The sequence below is a fragment of the Nyctereutes procyonoides genome, unplaced genomic scaffold (assembly GCF_905146905.1).
Source record: "Nyctereutes procyonoides isolate TBG_1078 unplaced genomic scaffold, NYPRO_anot_genome, whole genome shotgun sequence".
NCBI lineage: Eukaryota > Metazoa > Chordata > Mammalia > Carnivora > Canidae > Nyctereutes > Nyctereutes procyonoides.
Window position 1 is genome coordinate 792,985 of NW_026575036.1, and position 21,684 is coordinate 814,668.

General features: G+C 36.2%; 1 protein-coding gene across 8 annotated transcripts in view; it reads right to left on the reverse strand.

Moving 5' to 3' along the window:
• The window catches only part of EPS8 (epidermal growth factor receptor pathway substrate 8), a 176,546-nt gene that overhangs the window by 92,973 nt on the left and 61,889 nt on the right, over positions 1–21,684 (reverse strand). The window contains exon 1 of one of the 8 annotated variants that reach the window (XM_055318546.1): positions 5,826–5,860. The exons of 5 other annotated variants lie outside the window; for them this stretch is intronic. The gene's annotated coding sequence lies outside the window, so the exon portion shown is untranslated. Of the gene's footprint in view, positions 1–819; positions 839–5,821; positions 5,861–21,684 lie in introns of those variants that run through there. 2 more of the 8 variants (XM_055318544.1, XM_055318547.1) reach the window with 2 other exon arrangements.

Below are 21,684 nucleotides of genomic sequence, written 5' to 3' on the forward strand. Positions count from 1 at the left end.
TACTACTAATCAGGATTTACAGTATAACCAATTTATGCTTATGACCTCAGATTTCTCATATAACCCTGTACTGAAATTGGTGCTAGTTGTATTTTCTTTATGACATACCGATTGGGCTTCTGGGCTTCCTGTACCACAGAGTTAGAGGTCCCCCACTGCCCATTTTCCATTAGGCTCTCTCATTTCAATTCTGACATATTGTTACAAATTCAACCCCTTTTATTCCAATTCCCAACAAAATCATGTCTTCTTCCATTCAGCTCGGCTCATCTTATACATAAGCTCCAGGAAAAAAAACCCTGAATTAGATATGAGAATTAATTTCTGTTATTGTTCTGCCTCTGACAATCTGTGCCTTTCTTAACCTGGGCGCCTTTGTTCCTTCATTTATTACACGGGTCGAAACAGCCTGTGATGCCAATCAGACACAGTTAAAGGTTGAGGAAATAACATATGTAGAAGTTATTAACTTATAATCTAGAAAGTACTCTGACAGATCACTAAAATCTAGGCCTCAGAAATCAGACTTGCTTCTAGAACTGGCTCTGCCATTTATATTTATAAGTTATCTACCTTGGGCAAGTTAATTAACCCTTCTAAGCCTCATTTTCCTCATCTGTAAAATAAAGACAGAAATAACATACTTTTTATACAGTTTTATGAGGATTACATGGCATAATCCATGTCAAGCACTTATCATAGTGCCCAGCACACAGTAAAGGCTCAAAAAATGTTAAACATAATTATAATTATTTAGAGGTAAGATATATTTTCACTCTAGAGCCCACAGGCCTTATATGTTTACTTCTTAGTCTCTACCTGTTTTTGAAGCTGTCCATTTATTTCCACCAGTACATTTCTGCCCCCCACCTTTTTTTAAAGATCTTTGGCGTTTTGCTCCGTTGTTCCATGTTCCTTACAGGGACCGTTTAGTGTCTTTCACCATCAAAAGACAGGGAAGAGGAAGAGCAGAAGCGAAGGAAAGAGAGAAAGAGTGCTATCAGTTCACACTCGGCATGTTAATAATTAGTACAGTCAATTTTGTTAAAATGCAACATTTATATTCCTAAAAATGATGATGCTATGCAAAATCACATCATTAAAAACACAGGGCTTATGAAGAAAATGGAGTTAGAAGCACAATACTAAAAAACTCTCATCAGTGACACTTCATAAAAAAGAAAAAACCTAATTAAGATTGAAACATGGTTTCATCAATTTAACACAGTTAAATGGCTAGAAATATAAATAAAAACTACAATAAACATGGCACCTGACCTTGAAAAAGACCTAAAGTTTGCTTGTGGCATTGGGTGTCCAAAGGGTTATAGCTTATGAGTTACTGTAAAATGGTAGGGAAAGGGTTATCTGAAATTGAGGGAATATTATAAAACAGGATATAGGTATTTGTGGCTCACAGTGTGTAATGGAGTAAGGTAGCTGGAAGATGTGTGAAGTCTGAGCCTGTGCATTTCGTGTATTCCTGTGTGGCTCACTTCAACCAGGTGGTACTTTCTGTGTTCACCTACGATTTCTCAGATAAAATCACATATAACAAATGTGAAATTTACATTATCCTCAAATTGCTCCCTAGTACCAGTAACATAGGAATAAATTCCCATTTTCAAAACAAGCATTACAGCAGAACTGACTATTCATTCCCAAACTATGGGCATGTGACAAATGTTCTCTGACTCAGAACCATAGTCACACTCTACAAAACCTATGTTACTCTTCAACTTTCTATCAGCCCAAAGTCTTTATCTAGAAAAAGTTGTTCTTTCCTTGTCAGTATTGAGCCATTAAACATGATCTAAAATGTTTCTTAACTGTATCTTTGTTTCTTCAGCTCTCCCTTCTGGGGACAGCTTAGATTCAGAAAGCTATGCCACAACTGTTTAGTTCTCTCACTGATCCCTTGTCCTCACATGTCCATTCCAGCAGAGCAATAAAATGTCTAGTAGACAATAACTCACTGTCATGTCATTCCATTTATTCAGTCACCAAAAATTTATGAGCATCTACTGAATACAAGGAAAAATAGGAGAAATGTGACGAAACCAACTCCACCCAAACCAGTAAGAAATAAGAGACTTAGTGGATCATTTAAAGTCAGTCAATGTTATACAGCAGTTATAAAATATTATAACACATGTTGGAGTGCCTGGGTGGCTCAGTCAAGAATCAAGACTCATCTTGGTTTCAGCTCAGGTCATGATCTTAGGGTCCTGAGATGGAGCCCCATGAGTCGGCTCTGTGCTCAGCTGAGAGTCTGCTTAGGATTCTCTCTCCTTCTCCCTCTGCCTCTCCCCTCACTCCCACTCGTGCTCTCTTTCTCAAATAAATAAGATCTTTAAAAAATATAGCATATATAAAAATAACTGTAACACAAGATAGAACATGAAGCACGTTAAGAAAATGCGGGAAAAACCAGGTGACTTTCAATGTTGGAAGGGACCAGGAGAAATTTAATGGGGATGATTAGTAGACCTTAAGGATGAGGTGAATTTTGATTAAGAGGGAAAGACTTCCTAATTGCTGCATGAGTAAAGAAAAAGGCAGGAAATGTGAGATATATATAAAGCACAAAGTTCTGGAAGCTTGGGGGCATAAATTAAGACATATGACTAAAGATAATAAATTATATAACAACTTTTGAATTTTATCTGATGGGAAATGGGAAAGTCACTGACCATTTTTAGCCAGAAGAGTACAATATCCGTTATGAATGGGCAAAAGGGAGCCCAACTGGCCTTCACAAATCCAGGCTTTGAATAAGTTAAGAGACTTCATTCAGAGTCTCTGGAATGCCAAGCAAGAGCAGCAGGAGGGCTTTCCCCAACAACAATCCCCAGCTTTGTATCCAAGATTGATATTCACAGCTCTACTTAATGGATTCTAACTGTGTCATTTGGTCTGGCAAATTATACAAAATAGCAGAATAAAAAAAATTACCTGCAAAATCAGAGGGAAATACATTTTTAGAAACAATGAAGGAAAAAAAAAGAATACAAAGCAACCTAATAGTAACAATAATATTATAAGATATTTAAATCTGATCATTAGGATCATATAATTGGGGAAGTTAAATAATATGGTTCTGAATTACATCTAAATACCTGACACAATGTATTTTTAATCCTCAAGAAACTGTATATCCAAGTTCCCCAAAACAAAGCCTTCTTGGATAAATGTTCCTGTAAGGTCAAAGGCAAGCTTAAGAAGCACACATTCTAGGGAGGCCTGGGTGGCTCAATAGTTGACTGGCTGCCTTTAGCTCACTCAGGTAATGGTCTTAGGGTCCTGAGATCGAGTCCCTCATCAGGTCCCTCATCAGGTTCCTGCAAGGAGCTCGCTAATCCCTCTGCCTATGTCTCTGCCTCTGTGTGTGTGTGTCTCTCATGAATGAATAAATAAAATCTTAAAAACACACACATTCCATTTCAGATCAGATTTTACATAGCTAAATACAAAACGACAGTATTTCACATATTGTTTTAAAATTTTAGAAAATATATTAAGATTTAATACTACCACAAGGATCTTCTAGTCATTTTCCTGAATCTAGTTAACATATTCTATACATAAGAAATGCTACAAATTTTAACTAAAATAAGAAATATAGTTTCATATAGCTGAAAAATCCAAAAAGCATTTCATGAAAAAATAAAAAAAAAATTAAAATACATACACAAACCTAAACTCTAAAATTAAAAAAAAAAAAAGAGTTTGGATTTGTTTTTTTGTTGTTGTTGTTTTATATTATTGTTGTTGTTGTTGCTGTTTAGATAGGGAGAGATTGAGAGAGACAAAGGGGTGAGAATGGGCAAAGGGAGAGAAAATATCTTTTTTTTTTATTAGAAAATATCTTAAGCTGTCTTTACAGCCAACACTGAGCCCAAGGAGGGGTTGGATCTCATGACCCTGAGATCAGGATCTGAGTTGAAATCAAGAGTCAGACACTTAACTGACTGAGCCACCCATACACTCCTAAAATAAAAAAGAATTTTTAAAGAGTAATTGTTTAATTAAATTAGAACTATCCTGCAGGGTCAGTGATCAAAAGACTATATGAAAATCTACTTAGTTATATCATCCGCACAAAATTTTTTTTGCACAAAATTTGTATATAATTCAAGTAAACTACTTAAAAAATCTAAAATATAATGAGCTATTTTGTCTGCTTAAAACTGAGAGGCAGTACCTCTAAGTGAAGGTTACACCTACTCTGATGAATTAATGAAACATGATTTCTCTGAAAAATAACTGAAAAGGAAACTTCTCTAATTTATTTCAGAATTTCATAGAAAATGAATATAAACATCTTATCCTCTCCTAAGTCATTTTTTCTTATATATAATTTACTTAAATGGAAGAAACTGTTTCCAAGTTTATCTGTAGAAAAATAGAAACCTCCTTTAAAATACCCAGGTACAGTAGGTACAGGGATATCCCCCTTAAAGTGAGAACAAGTTCCCCAAAACAAAGCCTTCTTGGATAAATGTTCCTGTAAGGTCAAAGGCAAGCTTAGGACAAAGGACAAAATATTTTACATACCATTCCCAGAGGATATATGAAATTTATATTAAACATGACACTGACACTTGCTTATAGAATTTGGCCTATAAGGCTGACCAAAGCCTTGCAACAAGGCTTCTAAGCAATCTCACCTCTGTATGGCCAAACAGCTACACATGATGCTTGTATGGGTAGTTAAGGATTTTGGTGTAAATTGATAATGTTCCTTATGGTGAAGTCTTAATATAATAATAGACACATTAGAGGAAAATCAACATATCCAAGAATGTACTTCAAAAAGGATCAATACAAGCATAACCATGGCACCTGAATCAAGAATGCATTACATTTCCCAGCACCAAAACAGAGATGTAACCAGTTATTTACTTTTGTTCTCCATCCAGTCTATTACGATACAATATTAAAACTCTTGTTTTTAAAGCATAAATCTTAACCTTGCATTGAATTACTAGTAAGAGAACAAGGAAAAGACTCCTCCTGAATAAAATTATATGTAACAAATCTATAAGAGCTACAAAAATAGAACTCTATATAATAATATTTCTCCATAAGCTCATATTTTATATTAAAAACAACATAATTACATAATTGAATTTTTTGAAAGAGTTGTTCCTTAAAAATTTCCATTAATTGACTATTTAAATGTTTACAAGTTCCATTAATACACATGGGTGTAGGGGAAGAAAAGGAAAAACTTTAAATACACATATTCACTACATCTTAGGTCCCAAGCAAAATGTTTACACAGAAATTTGGCAGTGTTAAGTCTGTGGACTCAAGGCCAATAACAACCGAAGAAAACTGAACTTGGTTAATACACAAATTTTCATAGTACAACTAACACTGTATAAACAATCTAAAACAGTTAATGTTTATACGATAATCACAGTATTTTTCATATCGGAGTAATATAAAAGTAACTTTAAGAAAACTAGATATATTATGTCTGTGCTTCCCCAACTATGACTATTAGTCAACAGATTTCTTTTTACCTCAATTTAGGAGGAAAATTATTCTCTTAAACACATGACCTAAGAGAAGGAAATCCTTTAAATCCCCAAGAGGCAGGCGGCAGGAGGTAGGACTCTGAGTAACCTGAGGTACCAATTTCAACAAGTTCAGAATCCACTTGGATACCAAATGGGAATTTAAAATATTGTCAAAAGGCTAACTGGGACTAAAAGTATTACTGCATGTTTCAAGGTCCTCAAATATCCTCTATAATAATTATGCCTTTGAGAGCCCTGCTTAGCAAAATAAATATTCACAAGCTCAAACTCACCTACCCACAGTCCAGGCAAGACTCCTCTAAGCAATCCTCCAGGCAATATTGAGAGGACAGTCCTCTCAGTTTCCTCTTAGTGCCAAGTGACCTTCGGCACATCAACAGAAAGGGCGGGACGCTAAGCTTCAGTTTCAGCATTGTACTATAGTGAACAAAGTTTCTCCTTTGGTTTCTCTAGGGCGTTAACTAAGACTTCCTCTTCTTGTTAAGTACGTAAACACAACCACTACTACATTCCAACTCTCCCCTAAAGTGATAAAGCCTTAAATGGTGCAAATAATAATGGCTAATATTAATTGAGAACTTACTATGTGTTTGTATTCCAAATTAATAATATACAGATGGACACTATCATTATTCCCACTGGAAAGAGGTGAAGTCTGAGGAATAGAGGTTAATAAGTAACTTGTAAGAATTCCAGGTACAGCAATATGGTAAAATGAGCGAATGAAGACCTTCACTACAGATGCATAGAAAAAATGAGATACAAACTAGATACATAGCTTTACTTACAATAAAGAAAATCCACTGGTACTAAACTAAAGTGGTATGCACAAAAGCAAATACTGCCAGTTATGGCCTCCAGGAATGATCACGGGAGTCTCTTTTGCACTTAAGTCTAGTTGAAATTGGTAAGAAAATAGCCTCTCAAGTAAGGAGATCAAAAGAAAGTACACTCTCAAGAGAAGTTAGACTAGATTTCTGGCCCTGCTTTTCTACAACACAGGATACAACCTACCCAACTGTCCTCTAATGGTCATGTAAGGACAGAAGGAGGAATCTCAGGAACACAAGGTATACAGTTGGTGCTAAGGTCCTTCCTTAAAACCAGAGCTATTTTCAAAAGGCTCTAACCACATTAAAAAATGATGAGGGGAATACAACAAATCCACCCACCACTGTCTTAATAAGACTTCAAGAGAACTTGTCTCTGACAATCGGGATAAAAGTACAAGGGAAATGCTACAACCAGAAATTAAAAACCCTATGCTTGTGTCACAACAGTTCTGAAGTCTGAATTTGTATGAGAATCTTCAAGCTAAGAAATTGAGGGATCCTGCGGTTATGATCTCCCTGGAATATCTGGAAGAAACAAACACGAAACCACTTTAGAGAAACCCTCCATAAACAGGCCCACATGGGATCTCTATAAGCTGGAAAAACCAAACCAAACCAAAATAAAAAACAATCCTTGCTGAAGATGAGCCTATAATTTAAAAATTACAAAATACGTAAGAAAATGATTTACTGCTATTGAGCATTAACAAATGTATCAAACAGAAAGTTTAGTACTCAACTAATTTTGTAATATGAAGATAAAAAAAAAGTTTAATTATTAAAAGATGGAGGAAGAAAAAAAGCCTATAAAGAAAAGGAAAGTGAAAAAAAGGTTTTACAACAATCATACAGATTGCAAAGATATGCATATTCTCTGCATACAGCACCCAGAGTTTTCATACCAAGTTTCTGTAACTTAAAAAGAGAATAGTGTAAGTAGACATACATAGGATTTTAAAAACTTACTTAGAAAAACTATAATCAATGCAGGAACTCAATTATATGGTAGGATCTATCCATACCAATGTTCCCTCTCTACTATTTTGACCACTCTGTCCTTGCAATTCTTCATTGCTGGAAATTCTGACCATCCCCCAGGCCATTGTGAACCATCCCGAGCATCCTTGCAAAAAAGATGGAGTGGAAACTGTGATGTGCCACCCAGATCCTCTTTCAGGACTGAATGATTTATTCCCCTGTTGTACTGCTGCCAGCAGACAGCCCTCAGCTATCAGCTCTCTTGAGAACAGCCTTGGCTGAAGATTCTCCTCCCACAAGGTCTTGCTTCCTTCCCAGGGTAGCCCACATCCAAAGACTGGATGACATGGGGAATATAAAGACTTGACCCTCTCTCCCCAACTGGAGACCATGATGAAGAGCCATCAGGCCTCAGAACTCCCCGCTGAGTCAGATCTCCATTACAGACCCATGTACAATAGCCTAACTCCCCTTCGGCTTAATACTGGTTTCTCCATTCCCTTCCCTTCCACAGGGGCAGATCCAAAGAGCACTTTCTAAGAAACTTATGGCACACTAATTTCCATCTCAGATCTATATCCTGGGGAACCCACACTGCAAAAGAAGAGCATCATAAACAAAAAGGACAGGATATGAGGCAGCACTATCAAAGGAGTGAGAAAAGTAATAAAGCTTTGAAACCAATGAGCAAATGAGCAGAACACCAGAAAGTGTTAATATCTCTTTGGCAAGGAGATGGGTAGCACAAGGGAAAGCCTTTTTCAAAATAAACAGTATAATCACAAAATTCCAATACAACATTTCAATTGTCTCACCAAACTTGAAAGCCAAAAGGGATCTTATGGAGGATCCCAATTCCAACCCATCTTTTTGAAGATATTATCGCTTAGTTCCATGGGTCTGTTAAATGCCAAAAATGTTGCTACTTAGACTTCTAAGACGGTCATTTTCCTAATAATAAGTTACCTGGTACATTTAATTCCTAGCTGGAGAGCAAAGTTACTAGTAAAGAGATGTGCATGTGCAATTTCCAGCTTCCTTCAATAGTCATGGAAAAACGTGCAGCAACCAAATCTATCACGTTCCAAATATATAATATGTCTTATGGCTACTTCTGGTAAATGCCCTATCTTGGAAGGTTGAGAGAATCAACAAATACCCATGAGCCTTGTTTATATTTGTCCCATGTTCCAAGTCACAGGATTTTGATATACCTTTTTGTTCTGAACCATCAGTGAAGATGTTAATGATAGCTTTATAAAAGGTTAATCTGGTTCAGGCTGATATATAACTAATCATTATTAAGAACACTAATAAAAATGCACGGACTAACACCATGTTCATTCATATGCACACTCAGGATGCCAGTGACACGGGACCAATCCAAGCAAGGCTCACGGGTATTTGTCGATTGCCTCACCCTTCTGCGACAGGGCAGTTTACCAGAAGCTGCCCCAAGAAATATATCTGGAACCCAGATTTGGTTGCCGCAGGTTTTCCTGTAACTACTGAAGGAAGCTGGAAATTGCACATGCGCATCTCGCTACTGGTAACCTTGCCATACATTCCATACTTTGTAAGCTGTAACAAAACATATCAAGTAAGGCCACTGGACCCACAATGACGGGAAGTCATTAACATGACGTTAGTAGGGCAAGCAAGCAGAATGGATCCGGCTGCCACGATCCTTCCACCTTGGAAACACAGTAGAACTTCAGTCTCAGTTCCTGTACAGTTCAATCGCAGTTCCTCATCTGTCTTTCATTACTTCCTCTCCCAAGAATCGCAATCTGCTTTGTCTGCTGTAAACCAATCTTTCTGCTCCTTCTGACTTTAAAACCCTTTTTTAATGGAAGAAACTAAGTGTCACTAATATGAGAAAATACAGAAGTTTCTACACTCTAAATTGCATATTGCCAAACCTCAATTACATACAAGTCAAGCTAGCTAAATTCAAAGGGCAGAACGATCAACTAAATGCTTTAACAACTTACCTAGAGAGGAAGCAGCAGTGCAATATAATTCATATTTGAGGAGAATCATGTAAAATTATTAATACAGGCATACAAAAGAGCAAATATGAATGGCATGTGAAGGAGACAAAGAATCAACTTGTCATATGAAGAAACAATGAATGAGTCACTATCATTTTGGAGCTACTATTGGACACAGAATCCAGAGTTAAGGTGGGAAAAAATATAACTGATACTTCTTAGAATTAATAAACAGCAGTACCAACAATATTCATTCTTTACATAAGTTATGTAAATGAGTGGTATCATAATTAAATTTTCAAGTCTACAGATGGCTTGAGTCTCTTATAAGTTAGGGAAACACTGATTTGAGAAAAATGAACTGCAAAATTATGTAACAGGGTATATAAGGGAACAAAATGGTAGTTTCACCTTAAACTGGCAAAGTTTACTCTCATGGAACACTGCACAAATTCATTTGGTTATGGATTTTAAATGTCATTTCCAACCTAGGAATCACCATACAGTTCCAGTCACACTCTTATTTGGCAATTAAAATCAAAAAGAAAAAAAAATTAATGGTGAAAACAAAAAAGTGATTTCTCATTCCTATTCATGTCCTGTAACCAAAGACAAGTAGTAAAGTGTAAAGACCTCAGTACTAAGAAACTGAAGGCGTGTGTTTATGCATCAAGTCTGCCACTTAATAGCTCTGTAACGTTGGGCAAGTAACTTAACCTCTCTCAGCCTCCATCCATTTCCTTACCTGTAAAATGAGATCAATGAGATGAATTTGTAAGCTCTCATTCAGATCTATTTTAGAACATTCACATAGTTCAAAGTTAAAAACAGAAAATCTACTCAATTAGATTTTGGCTAAAAGATAGTAAATGGCAGTTTTACATTTTAAAATGGTGAATTTTCAGAAAGATGAAATTACCAAATAGGAAATCTAACAATAAATGAGGAAAAGTTATTAGTTGCTTATGAGGACATCTGTCAATTCATCTCACAAATTATGAAACAACACTTTTCATGAATCTTCAGTTTATGCTGAAAATTCCAATTTAAATAGATTCTGCTGAAACGCAGTATGTGTAAAGAATTTCTGGGAGGCCAGAAAAATGGAAGCTTTTGGCATATAATACCAGTATTTCCTATCATTATTATTAAGATTTCATTCCAAGCCTCCTTATTTCACCTGATTCAGAAGGTGCTAGCATTCTATATAATTGGCTCGGTGAATGCATATCAAAAGAACTGACAGGATGTTCCTTGTAAAACACCATTTCTAAAAACACATCATCCCCCAAACCTTGCTTTCCACAAAAAGTTAAACTCAAAAAAAAAAAAAAGGATAGGACTACTTTGGTTTGTTAAAATCATGGGGTGCTTCTGGATTCTTAAGTACCATTTGGAAAGAAAGAGGCATTTCATATAGGACTACTAATCCTTTCTAGAGTATTTTTACCATAACTCTATAATACAGTCAAGAAATTATCACATTAGCTAGATGATGAGACTTAACCTCTCCTAAAAACTATAATCATGTGGTATGGCACTGGGAAGAAACGGGTGTGTGTGTGCAAATCAGCAAATACAGAAAACGAATTGCAAATACTCAAAAGATACTATCTTATCAAAAAAACTGGGAGAAATGCCCAAGTTTAATTTCAAAGCATATACGTACTGAAGTACTGCAAAGAATCGTCATATATACACTTGAACAAGTTAACCGAGCAAGCTGCCTTGAAAAATTAAATCGAGAAGTATTACAATAGACAGACTGAAATGCGTGTTTTCATAGCAGCAGTTTAGAAAAAGCTGTATAAATAGCTGTTAGAATGACATAGCTTATGTCATCCTTCAGAAATAAAACCTGCAATTAAATTTACACATCAAATGATCCTTGAAGCTCATATGTTACCAATAAATAGGGGCAGCAGAGGGCACTTAAATCAGACAAGCTGTGCATAGAACTATAGTCATATAAAGAGAAGCCATTACAGCAAAGCTTCAACATGATCTGAAGCAGAATGTCACAGTGATACACTGATATTAAATTGCCAGAGGCTATATCCATTTTAAAAGTGATCTAACTTATTTGAATATCACTGGACTAGAGTTTGCACAGGCAGAAAAATATATAACTATATGGCCTTTGGCTGAAGTGTTAATATAATGAAAGTTGGCCCTGGTTGGGCAAAATATTAAAGATTACTTTCAAGTTTATTTTCAGTGAATAAAATATTGGTCTTCCAAACCAATTCTTAATCTTTATTTAGTTTGTAGTTTCAAGACCTCTCAGTGACAATTCTAACACTAGTATCTAATTCCTTTGTATTCGGGACATGAGGCTATGGAAAACAGATTAAATAATAAACTTAAGTCAAGAAGTGGAATGTGATGGTCAAAAGAGCCATGGATTTGAAACCTAAAAGCTTAACAATTCCCCCCCCAGCTCTATAATTTAGTCACATGACCTTAAGCAAATCATTAATGTAGGCAATAGAATATATTACAATCAACTCAGGTTCTTATGCAGAACAGGCACACATACCAGTGCTCTTATTTACAGCTGTGTGACTTGGGCCAAGTTACTCCAAGTCTGTTTGCTTGTCTGCAAAATAAAAATAATAGTATCTTCTTCAGAGAGATTGAAGAAAATGATGCACGTCAAAGAGTATAGCATAATGTAAAAAAGTGGTTAATAAACAGCTTAAAAAACGCACTATTTCTCTGAGTTTTCTTTACCTTGAAAGTAATCTACCTCATATGTTACCTTAGAATAATTTCCTCTGTTGCATGTTGTCTTTGTCAGGTCACTGATCACTTAAGAAAACTGAGTTTTCTCCATTTTAAAAGAATTTTGTTCACAACTAGGTAACCTTTTCTATTTGCCTTTAAAATCTTTTTTTAGGGGATCCCTGGGTGGCTCAGCAGTTTAGCACCTGCCTTTGGCCCAGGGCGCGATCCTGGAGTCCCGGGATTGAGTCCCGCATCGGACTCCCGGCATGGAGCCTGCTTCTCCCTCCTCCTGTGTCTCTGCCTCTCTCTCTCTCTATGTCTATCATAAATAAATAAATAAATAAATAAATAAATAAATAAATAAATAAATAAATAAATAAATGAATGAATGAATGAATAAAGATTTAAAAATAATAAATAAATGAAATCTTTTTTTTTACTTTGAATAAATAATTATTTCTGATCCTATTTAGTCAACTATCCAAACCTTTTGGTATTTTTGACAAAATCCCCGAAGGCTTTTCAACATCAAATTGATGGTTGTTTCCCAGAAGGCCCTCTGAAAATCTCAAAGGATTTGTCTCTCATCTTATAAAAGAGAGAAGTTAATATTATGAAGTTTATTTGGTATGGTTAGTTACATAGGAAAGACTGTGCGATAAACAAACACCAGTTATATGTTTACGGATACATTTTATTGATAAAGATATTCCAGAAGTTGTACAAAGTTCACAGAAACTTGTCAATACACTCTGTCCAGTTATTATCTTAAATTGTTGTATACCACAGAAATAACTAAATTTTCCTATCAAATGAACTCTCATCAGAATTTTAACCATGATAAGTGTTTTGTCATTCACAGAGTTACTGTTCTGCTCCGATTCTTTCCTGAAAGTGTTTACAATCATCTACTAGGAGAATGCTCCATGATGGCATCACTTGAAAAATTCTGAGTCTATGTCACTGGGATGGGTAAGAATTTCCTGAAGTAATGAAGAAGGTGATGAACCTGTAAACCTGTAACCAAAGATCAAGCAATTATAAAAGACTGAATGATGTGGATGGTTATAACTCTTGTTTGAAGCAGTACTTTTGTTCTTTAATGTTGTATTTTTCAGATTTAAGGAAACCTTTTCCTCTTTTCTCATGAGCTGCCTATAACACACAGCAATTTGGTAAATTATATTTTTGTAAACAGAATTGAAGCATCGACCTTTTCTCCCTACCTCATCCCTCCGGAATTTGAGAACTCATAGTGAGTATTCTTATTTTCATGGCAATATAGTTATTTGCATAAGTTTAATAAGAGTCTGTCCTTGTAACAAGACACTGTTGGAAACATTGGTTATACTAGAAAGACTTTAACTGGAATGCCATATTTGAGAGTGATACGCCCAGAATCCATTATGAGTGGACTGCTTTAAAGAACTAAGGCGACTTTAGGAAGCCAATGCTTATAAAGCTCCCCTCCTAAAAACTGCCTAGCAGCTTGCTTATAGGATTTCTGCCTAATAGATACGTAAGGAAGGTCACTTCCTAGCAGAATCTAGGAACCTCAGGGTATTTGGAGGACCTCAAGAAGAGAGGAATTCACACATCTGTAAGTGTTGCAGGCACAAATCTGACAATGAGTCACTGGTTTGGTCTTCTCGGCTCAAAAGGCTTTTAAAAGTCCAATCTGAGATTCCTCATTAGAAATTCCAGCAAAGATGGCTTTTAAAAAGCACATATGGCCATTCTTTTTGCTTCACTGATATAAATAATCAGCCCAAATTAATGAAATGAGACTTATTTTGCAAACAAATTGGTTTTACGTAGGTTATCTTTGATAGAAATGGGAGTGACTAAACACAAAAATTAAGTCTCAATGGGAAACTATAGCACACGCTCATTGGCATTAAATTCTAGTCCTCTTCATTGTCTTTAAGATTTTGTTATTTACTTATAAAGTGCCAGATCTTGATTTCTTCTAGTCTCTTCCAATATCTAGCTATAATTCTCCAAACTAATGTTTCCAATTTTTCTCCCACCCTTCTGACTTGGAATGACTAAAAATGAAAAATGCCTCTTTCCCAAAGCCCTGCAAGTTGAAGCTGGACAACATGATATCAACTTTAGAGACATTACCACAACAGCTCATGGTGGACCACCTTTCTGCCTTTTGCTTTGTGGGCCACTCAGAAAGTTCACCAGAGCACCTGATGAGATCACCAGAGACATTCAAACTATAAATGAGGAAAACCTGCCAGATTACAACCATCTGCTCTCACCCTATCTAAAGATGCTTTGAGTCAAATATCTATAAACATTCCTGATGACTGCACTCTGGACTCAAAAACCATGTTTATGGTTTGTTCTAACTATTAAACATTAACCTTTTTTTTCCTTTTGTCTCCATAGTAATATCCAAGACTGAGAAATTGATTCAATGGGTTATGGGAAAATCCACTAAACCATCTTCTAGACCGTGAAAGTTCTTCAGGAAGTTTCAGACAGGGGAAAAAATGACATGGTTTAGGAAATATTCTCACCCACCCCCTTAAATATGGCAGTTTGGCATTTTGAATATCTTAAGGTAAAGGGGTTTGAGAAAATGGCTGAAGTAGGTCATTCTGACCTTCCCAGCCCTTCTCTCCTAAAACAGGTCACAAAATCCTCATGTGAGAGATACCCTCCCTTCACCAGGAAGAAAGGAGTGTCCTTATCTCTGAAGACAAAGGGACACTGAGAGGAATTGGAACAAATAGGCCTTGTGAAGTTTCCCCGTTTATTATACTTATCCCATACTCTTTGTTCTAGCATATTCCTCCATAACTGGACACTCTTCATCAAACCTAGATAAAAATAAGGTCTCCTTCATTTCTTAATGAAGGCTTCTACTTCATTAAAAACTTTTATTAAATAAATCTGATTTTCTCCTATTAATCTTTGTCACTTTAATTTGCAGACCAGCCAGAGATGCTAAGAAGGTTGAAGCAAACATTTTCTGCCCCTACACTCCACAGACACTATGCTCTCACCAAAACTGCATGATGTATATCATGTGTAAAAATTTATCCCGATTTGATAGGGAACATTTTTTTTACACAATTCTTTTTTTTTTTAAAGATTTTACTTATTTATTCATGAGAGACACACACAGAGAAAGAGAGAGACAGAGACAGAGACACAGGCCGAGGGAGAAGCAGGCTCCATGCAGGGAACCCGACCCGAGACTCGATTCCGGATCTCCAGGATCACACTCTGGGCTGAAGGTGGTGCCAAACCGCTGAGCCACCTGGGCTGCTCGTACGCAATTCTTAGTTTAGCAGTGATCTCTCATTAAAACCCTTTGCCCATAACTTCAATTTTTTCTTGCTCATTTTTTACCTTTTTCTTTTAAGATCAACAGGATTCATTCTGTTAGTTGTCAGAATGGATTTTTTATTGTATATGTATATGGCATATTTTTCCTCTAGACCAAAATAAACATACACCTTGCATTTATGTTGTCAGTGTCAAGTTCTAACTTAGAAACCATAATGTAGATCTACTCTATATATTTAAAAAAAAAAAAGTAATAGGCTAGGTCATTTGGTATTATCAATAATATCAGACATTATTCCCTAAATTAACAACTACATTTGTGTTTCTTTTTATAAATCTGATACATGTAGTAATACTTTCTATATACCTGCCTAGATTATTTTAATTGCATATCTTTTTAAAGTTTTATTTATATGAGGGGATCCCTGGATGCTCAGCGGTTTAGCACCTGCCTTTGGCCCAGGGCCTGATCCTGGAGACCCGGGACTGAGTCCCACATCAGGCTCCCTGCATGGAGCCTGCTTCTCCCTCTGCCTGTGTCTCTGCCTCTCTCTCTCTCTCTCTCTCTCTCTCTCTCTCATGAATAAATAAATAAAATCTTTTTTTAAAAAATATTTATTTATTTGAGAGAGAGAGAATGCATGAGAGGGGGAGAAGGGCAGAGGGAGAAGGAGAGAGATCATTTCAAGCAGACTCTGGAATGAGCGCAGAGTCCAATGAGGGGCTCAATCTCAGGACCCTGAGATCAGGATCTGGGCCAAAACCACGTCAGACATTTAACGGACTGTACCACCAAGGCACCCCTATTGTAGTGCTTGTTGGCCAATTCCCAAGTTAAGATCATTTTACATATTAACCTAATGCTACCTTTACCATCTCAAAGAGGCGCGCTTTAATTTTTACTGCAAACACAAAATTCAGTTTTAAGATAACCAATACACTGACTATGCTAGTACTAAAGCATCACTTCATTTATGTAAGGATGCCTGTTGTCATTCTTTCTGTATTTCCTGTTGACTTTGAGTATCACAGTATTCATTCACATATCAAAAAAGTTCTATGGTTTCTTAATAAGAAATCAAAATATTGCATGAGTCAGTCAGTCCCTACGAACTTTCAGAACTTGATGTCAAAATCTAATCCACATTTCAGACTCCCAGGATAAATTGTGCACTTTATGTGTAGGTATATTTTGAATACTACAAAAAAGTCTCCATTAATTGACCTCAACAGTAGGGAAGACTAAGATGCAGAAAGAACAAGACAGCTTTTCTGATTGTTATAAATTATGTCAAAAGTTTTCTATATCTTTAAATATAGAAATTATTTCAAATCAGCTATAATTCTATTTTAAAATTTGGCTGCTATGGTATAGTAAGTACATACTAAACAGTCACAAGGATTTTCAGTAGATTTTTACATGGTTCTTTTAGAAAGACACATACATATGTATAACTCCCACCTGAATTCTACTGGCATTGCTCTATTTTACAAAGGGCGCTTGTTTACAGACAACTCAGTATCTGTGAGTAATAGATATTGCTTTATTGTTAAAACCTATCAATCTTCAAGGTTCCCCCCACAAAATTAAAATAGCATAAAATGAATTAATAATTAATCTTCAGTTTATATCATTCTGATTCATTTGAGAATGAAATAAATTTCAACATTGAAACAAAAGATCACGTAGGTATCCAGTTAGGGAACATGAACAATATCTACTTTGTTTACTTCAAAGCAAACAGTATTTCGTATTCAATTAAGATACCACTAGCCCAGGTATCCATGCTAATAAATTAAAATAAGCCAGCAGATCTTCTACTTACCTGCTAGATCTCTAAACCAAATTGTATTCTCATTTATGGGGACTGTCAGTAATTATGGCACAACATACTTCATCTCTACCACTAACTTTGCACTGACTTAAATCATTTCAGAGAGTTTGTATGCACACATTCCACAGTTTACATAGCACTTTCACATGCATTATTCTTCTTAATTCTTGTACTTTTGTTACCTTATCAAAAATTATACAATAGGGTTACAGTAGTCACACAGTGCCTCAACCACTTCTCGGTACTGACCTTGAACATCAAACCAGTAGAAATCTCATTACAATAGCCCTGATTCACCACCAAAGAACAGAGAGATGGATGAGGAAAAAAAATACAAATGAGGGGAAAATATGAATTTTAAAAATTCATAAGTTCTGTCAGTGAACATGTCAAACGTTTGTTGGAAGTCTGTCTCATGTGAGTACTTAAGGGGAAAGGAAAACTCCTTTGTCCCCTTCCAGGTTCTTTGGCTGATCGAATAATTAAATTTACATAAAACAGATTAATAGGAAAATAACAAAATTAATCCACACATATGGAAATTCACAGAAATTAAGAGTTTCAAAGATATAACCACAAACAGGCAGCTTTTATATCTTTTAGACAAAGAATACATTTGTGAGGAACTGATAAGATAAAGGGGTTTGGGGTTGGGGTAGGAAATCAGTAAAGAAGTAGTAACAAGGTTTATTTATGCAGCCTTCTCAGGCTTGAATTCCTTCTTTTTTGCAATAAGGATGCTTTTTACCCTCCAGGTGCAGAGAGGGTACCCTTCCATGGGGAATTTATTTCCTGCTTTCAGAGGGCAAAAAGAGAGTCAGTGTCCTTCATGCATGGGCTATTTCTCAAGTAACTTTAATTCACAATCATCAATATGCCAAAGTAGTATATTTTGGGGCAGCCTACCCTGAACCCATCAGTATGCTGACTGGTTTATAAAAAATGTGGAATTCTCCCTTTAGGTTGTATTTGAGATATAGATACACATACTAAATAGAGTTTGCCCTTTGGGTTAACCTGTATTACAGATCTACATATACTAAAAGCATACAAGTAACACAGATATATGAATAAACACAAAACACAGCATAAATCTAATAGACTCGTGTATAAACAAAAGATCAGAAGACTTTAATATGATGGCCAATGAGAAGTCAGTCAGTCATAAAAACTGAATAAACAGAAAGGTTTCAGGAAGTAAAATGCCACTTCATTTCCAGTAAGGTTAGAAAGGATTTTAATATCTGAAGATAATTCCACAACAAAAATTAAATAGCCTGATAAAACAAGAAGGATTGTTTCTTTCACATGAAAGACAAGTTGAGAAAGAATACAAGCAGAAAAACAGCAAGAAACAAGAGGGATTATTGTCAAGGATGATAGAGTGATGGGATTTGGGAAAGGAACTGAGAGTTTCATATTCACCTATAGGATAGAAAATTCAGTCCCTGTGGTTAGTAGGAAAAAAACATCCTAAAAACAAATCACCTGGAGAAGGCAGCACCGGCTCAGTAGAATTCAAGTATGTGCCAAAGTCCAGTAAAAGAACTAGAACAAAAGTTCTACAGTGATATGTGCCAGGTGGATTTATGAAAAACAGTCAAGAGGGAAGTGCCAGGTTTTGTCAAAAGCCTATTTGTTTGTCGAATGACAGCAATGAATGAAGAGAAATGTATATCTATGTATACACATACATACAGGATATTTTCTTGCTGGACAAAGTGATACAGTAGGCATTCCTCTAAACAGTGAAATGGCAGTAAGAGGCAGGTTTTGAAGTGACAATGTAAAGCTTTATATTTCAATTTATTTACTATAAGTTGGTGATTAATTTTCCTGCCTCTCTTTGCCTCCTAAAAGAATGAATAAAGATTTACTAAGTGCCTGTTATGAAATCATATAGTTCTAGAAGCAGAAATGATAATTTTATTAATGATGGAGAAATAAAAGAGAAAAAATCTCTTCAATTCAAACTAAGTAAATGGAAAACCATTTTTGATTCCTGAGAGTTAATGGGTTAGAGAGGACTTATCATACCCGAAACTATTTTAAAGTTTGTTGCATATATGACTCCTCAGAATTAAATTATTAAATAGATAAGAAAGACTGCAATTCAGTAAGTGATATTTTTTTCAGAGTTTGAAATTTACTAGCTCTCTTAAGTCACCATTCCACTCAGGAAATCTTATTAATTTATATAGTCAAATTTGAATTATACACAAGTAACTACAGTTTTACTGTTTAAATCTCACAAGGTCTGTGGCATCTGGGGTTCTGTTTTCTTGGCGGATTTAACTCCTAAACACCTAGGGCTGTACAGAGCTGGGTTTGCTATAGGAACAGTGATCCCAAGTAGGAAATTCTCATTATACCCAATTTGGCCAACTAGCAAAACACTGTGTGTGTTAGTGTGTGTGTGTGCATGCATGTGTACACATATATCTATCTACAAATAAACAAATCACTACCCCCACTTCATCATTCTGCTTGTATTCATCCCTCCTCATTTCTGTATTATATTTTAAACATAACTGAAACACCTTAACATTTCTTTTAATGTTTGTAGAAACCTACGGGTTTAACTTTACAACAGCTGATCCACTGTCGCGGCTTATGTAAATTACACAAAGTATATGAAATGTTGACTCAGTAAAATTAAGAACAGATAAACACAGTTTCCTTATCATGGTGTTTCTATAGGTTTTCTTCTCTCTCCTCTATACTGCTTCAACAAATGATGAAAAGTTTACAACTGCAGTACAGGACACTAACTCCCCACCAATTCTGATTATGTTGGAAAAGCTTAAAACTGTGAAATGAGTGGGGCGCCTGGGTGGCTCAGTGGTTGAGCATGTGCCTTTGGCTCAGGTCATGATCCTGGGGTCCTGGGATCAAGTGCCTCATCCAGCTCCCTGTGGGGAGCCTGCTTTTCCCTCTGCCTGTGTCTCTGCCTCTCTCTGTGTCTCTCATAAATAAATAGGTAAAATCTTAACAAAACAAAACAAAACCCTGTGAAATCAGTAAACTCCTGCTAGTTAGCATGAAAGGAAATAATCCACAGATTAAAAGCACTGATGTAGCTAATTCTACTAAATCACTAGTTTTGCATTCTAACTACTTGCTTTTTAGTGATAGAAATTTAACTGTTGCCTAAAGTGTGGGCAACTGGTAGTAAAAAAACACAGGTGACCTAACCTGGAAGAATCATGCCAACCATAAAACTAAGCAGACTATTCATCCCTATGGTAATACTTCTTAAAAGTGACAGAGAAGTCAATCTATAGACTCCATTTTCAAACCAGAGAGTGTATATACATATATCATTTATACAGTAAACTGTGCCAAATTAATAACAGTCCAAGAGATGAAGCTTAAAGAAACTACAGCAGTGGCCCTTTTAATAATATTGACTGCTAATGCATGGAAAGGTAATCTGTTCCTCAGGCAAAGAACCACAGAGGATGTTACAAAAACACAAAAATAATCAGAAACATTCTCCCGGTGCTGAGTCATTAACTGAATTTGAAAGGTCAAGCTTTCTCCTAACAGCACCATATCTACTTGAGGAGAGTATATACCTTTTGCATGAAAATACAAGTCTGATATTTATGCTTTGTGACTTGAATACAAAAGAACCTTACAGATCTAAGACTTCATACTTTTGTGGGATTTTTTTGTACCTAGTTCCTTTAATTGTTCCCCTAAACTTTGCTTTTGAGCCCTTTGCTTTGCAGGTGGCTCTTCTAAGGAAACTCTGGTTTGTCCACATACTCAGATTTGTTAGAATCTTCTGCCTCATATTTATAGGGCTTCTTACTGCACATAAAGTGGGTCCCAGGCTTATAGATTTGAGGTGAGCCTGGAGATAGCCCTTCAAGGAATGATTTATTTCCCTAGCTGCTGGCAGTACAGTCAGCAGACAGCCTTGAGCAGTCAGCCTTTGGAGGGACTGCCTCAGCAAGCTACCATCCCAAAGGTGATGCCCTTTCCAGGGAGGCCTACCACCAAAGAGTGATCAAGGTGCAGGTAGAGATACCTGGCCATTTCACTCCAATGCAGGACAACTTTTACAGGCCACTTTTGCTCCAAAACTCATGGTGTATGTATCAACAATCTGTGTCATTGGTCGTACAATATGACCTGATTTTTCCCTCTGCCTAATCATGCCATATCTAAGATTCTAAATAAGGTCTACTGGGGATCCCTGGGTGGCGCAGCGGTTTGGCGCTTGCCTTTGGCCCAGGGCGCGATCCTGGAGACCCGGGATCAAATCCCACGTCAGGCTCCCGGTGCATGGAACCTGCTTCTCCCTCTGCCTATGTCTCTGCCTCTCTCTCTCTATCTCTCTGTGACTATCATAAATAATAAAAAAAAAATTAAATAAGGTCTACTAAAAATAGTCATTTCAAAGATACTAATTCCAGAAACAGAGCACAACGTATTTTGATATCAAGCTTTGGAA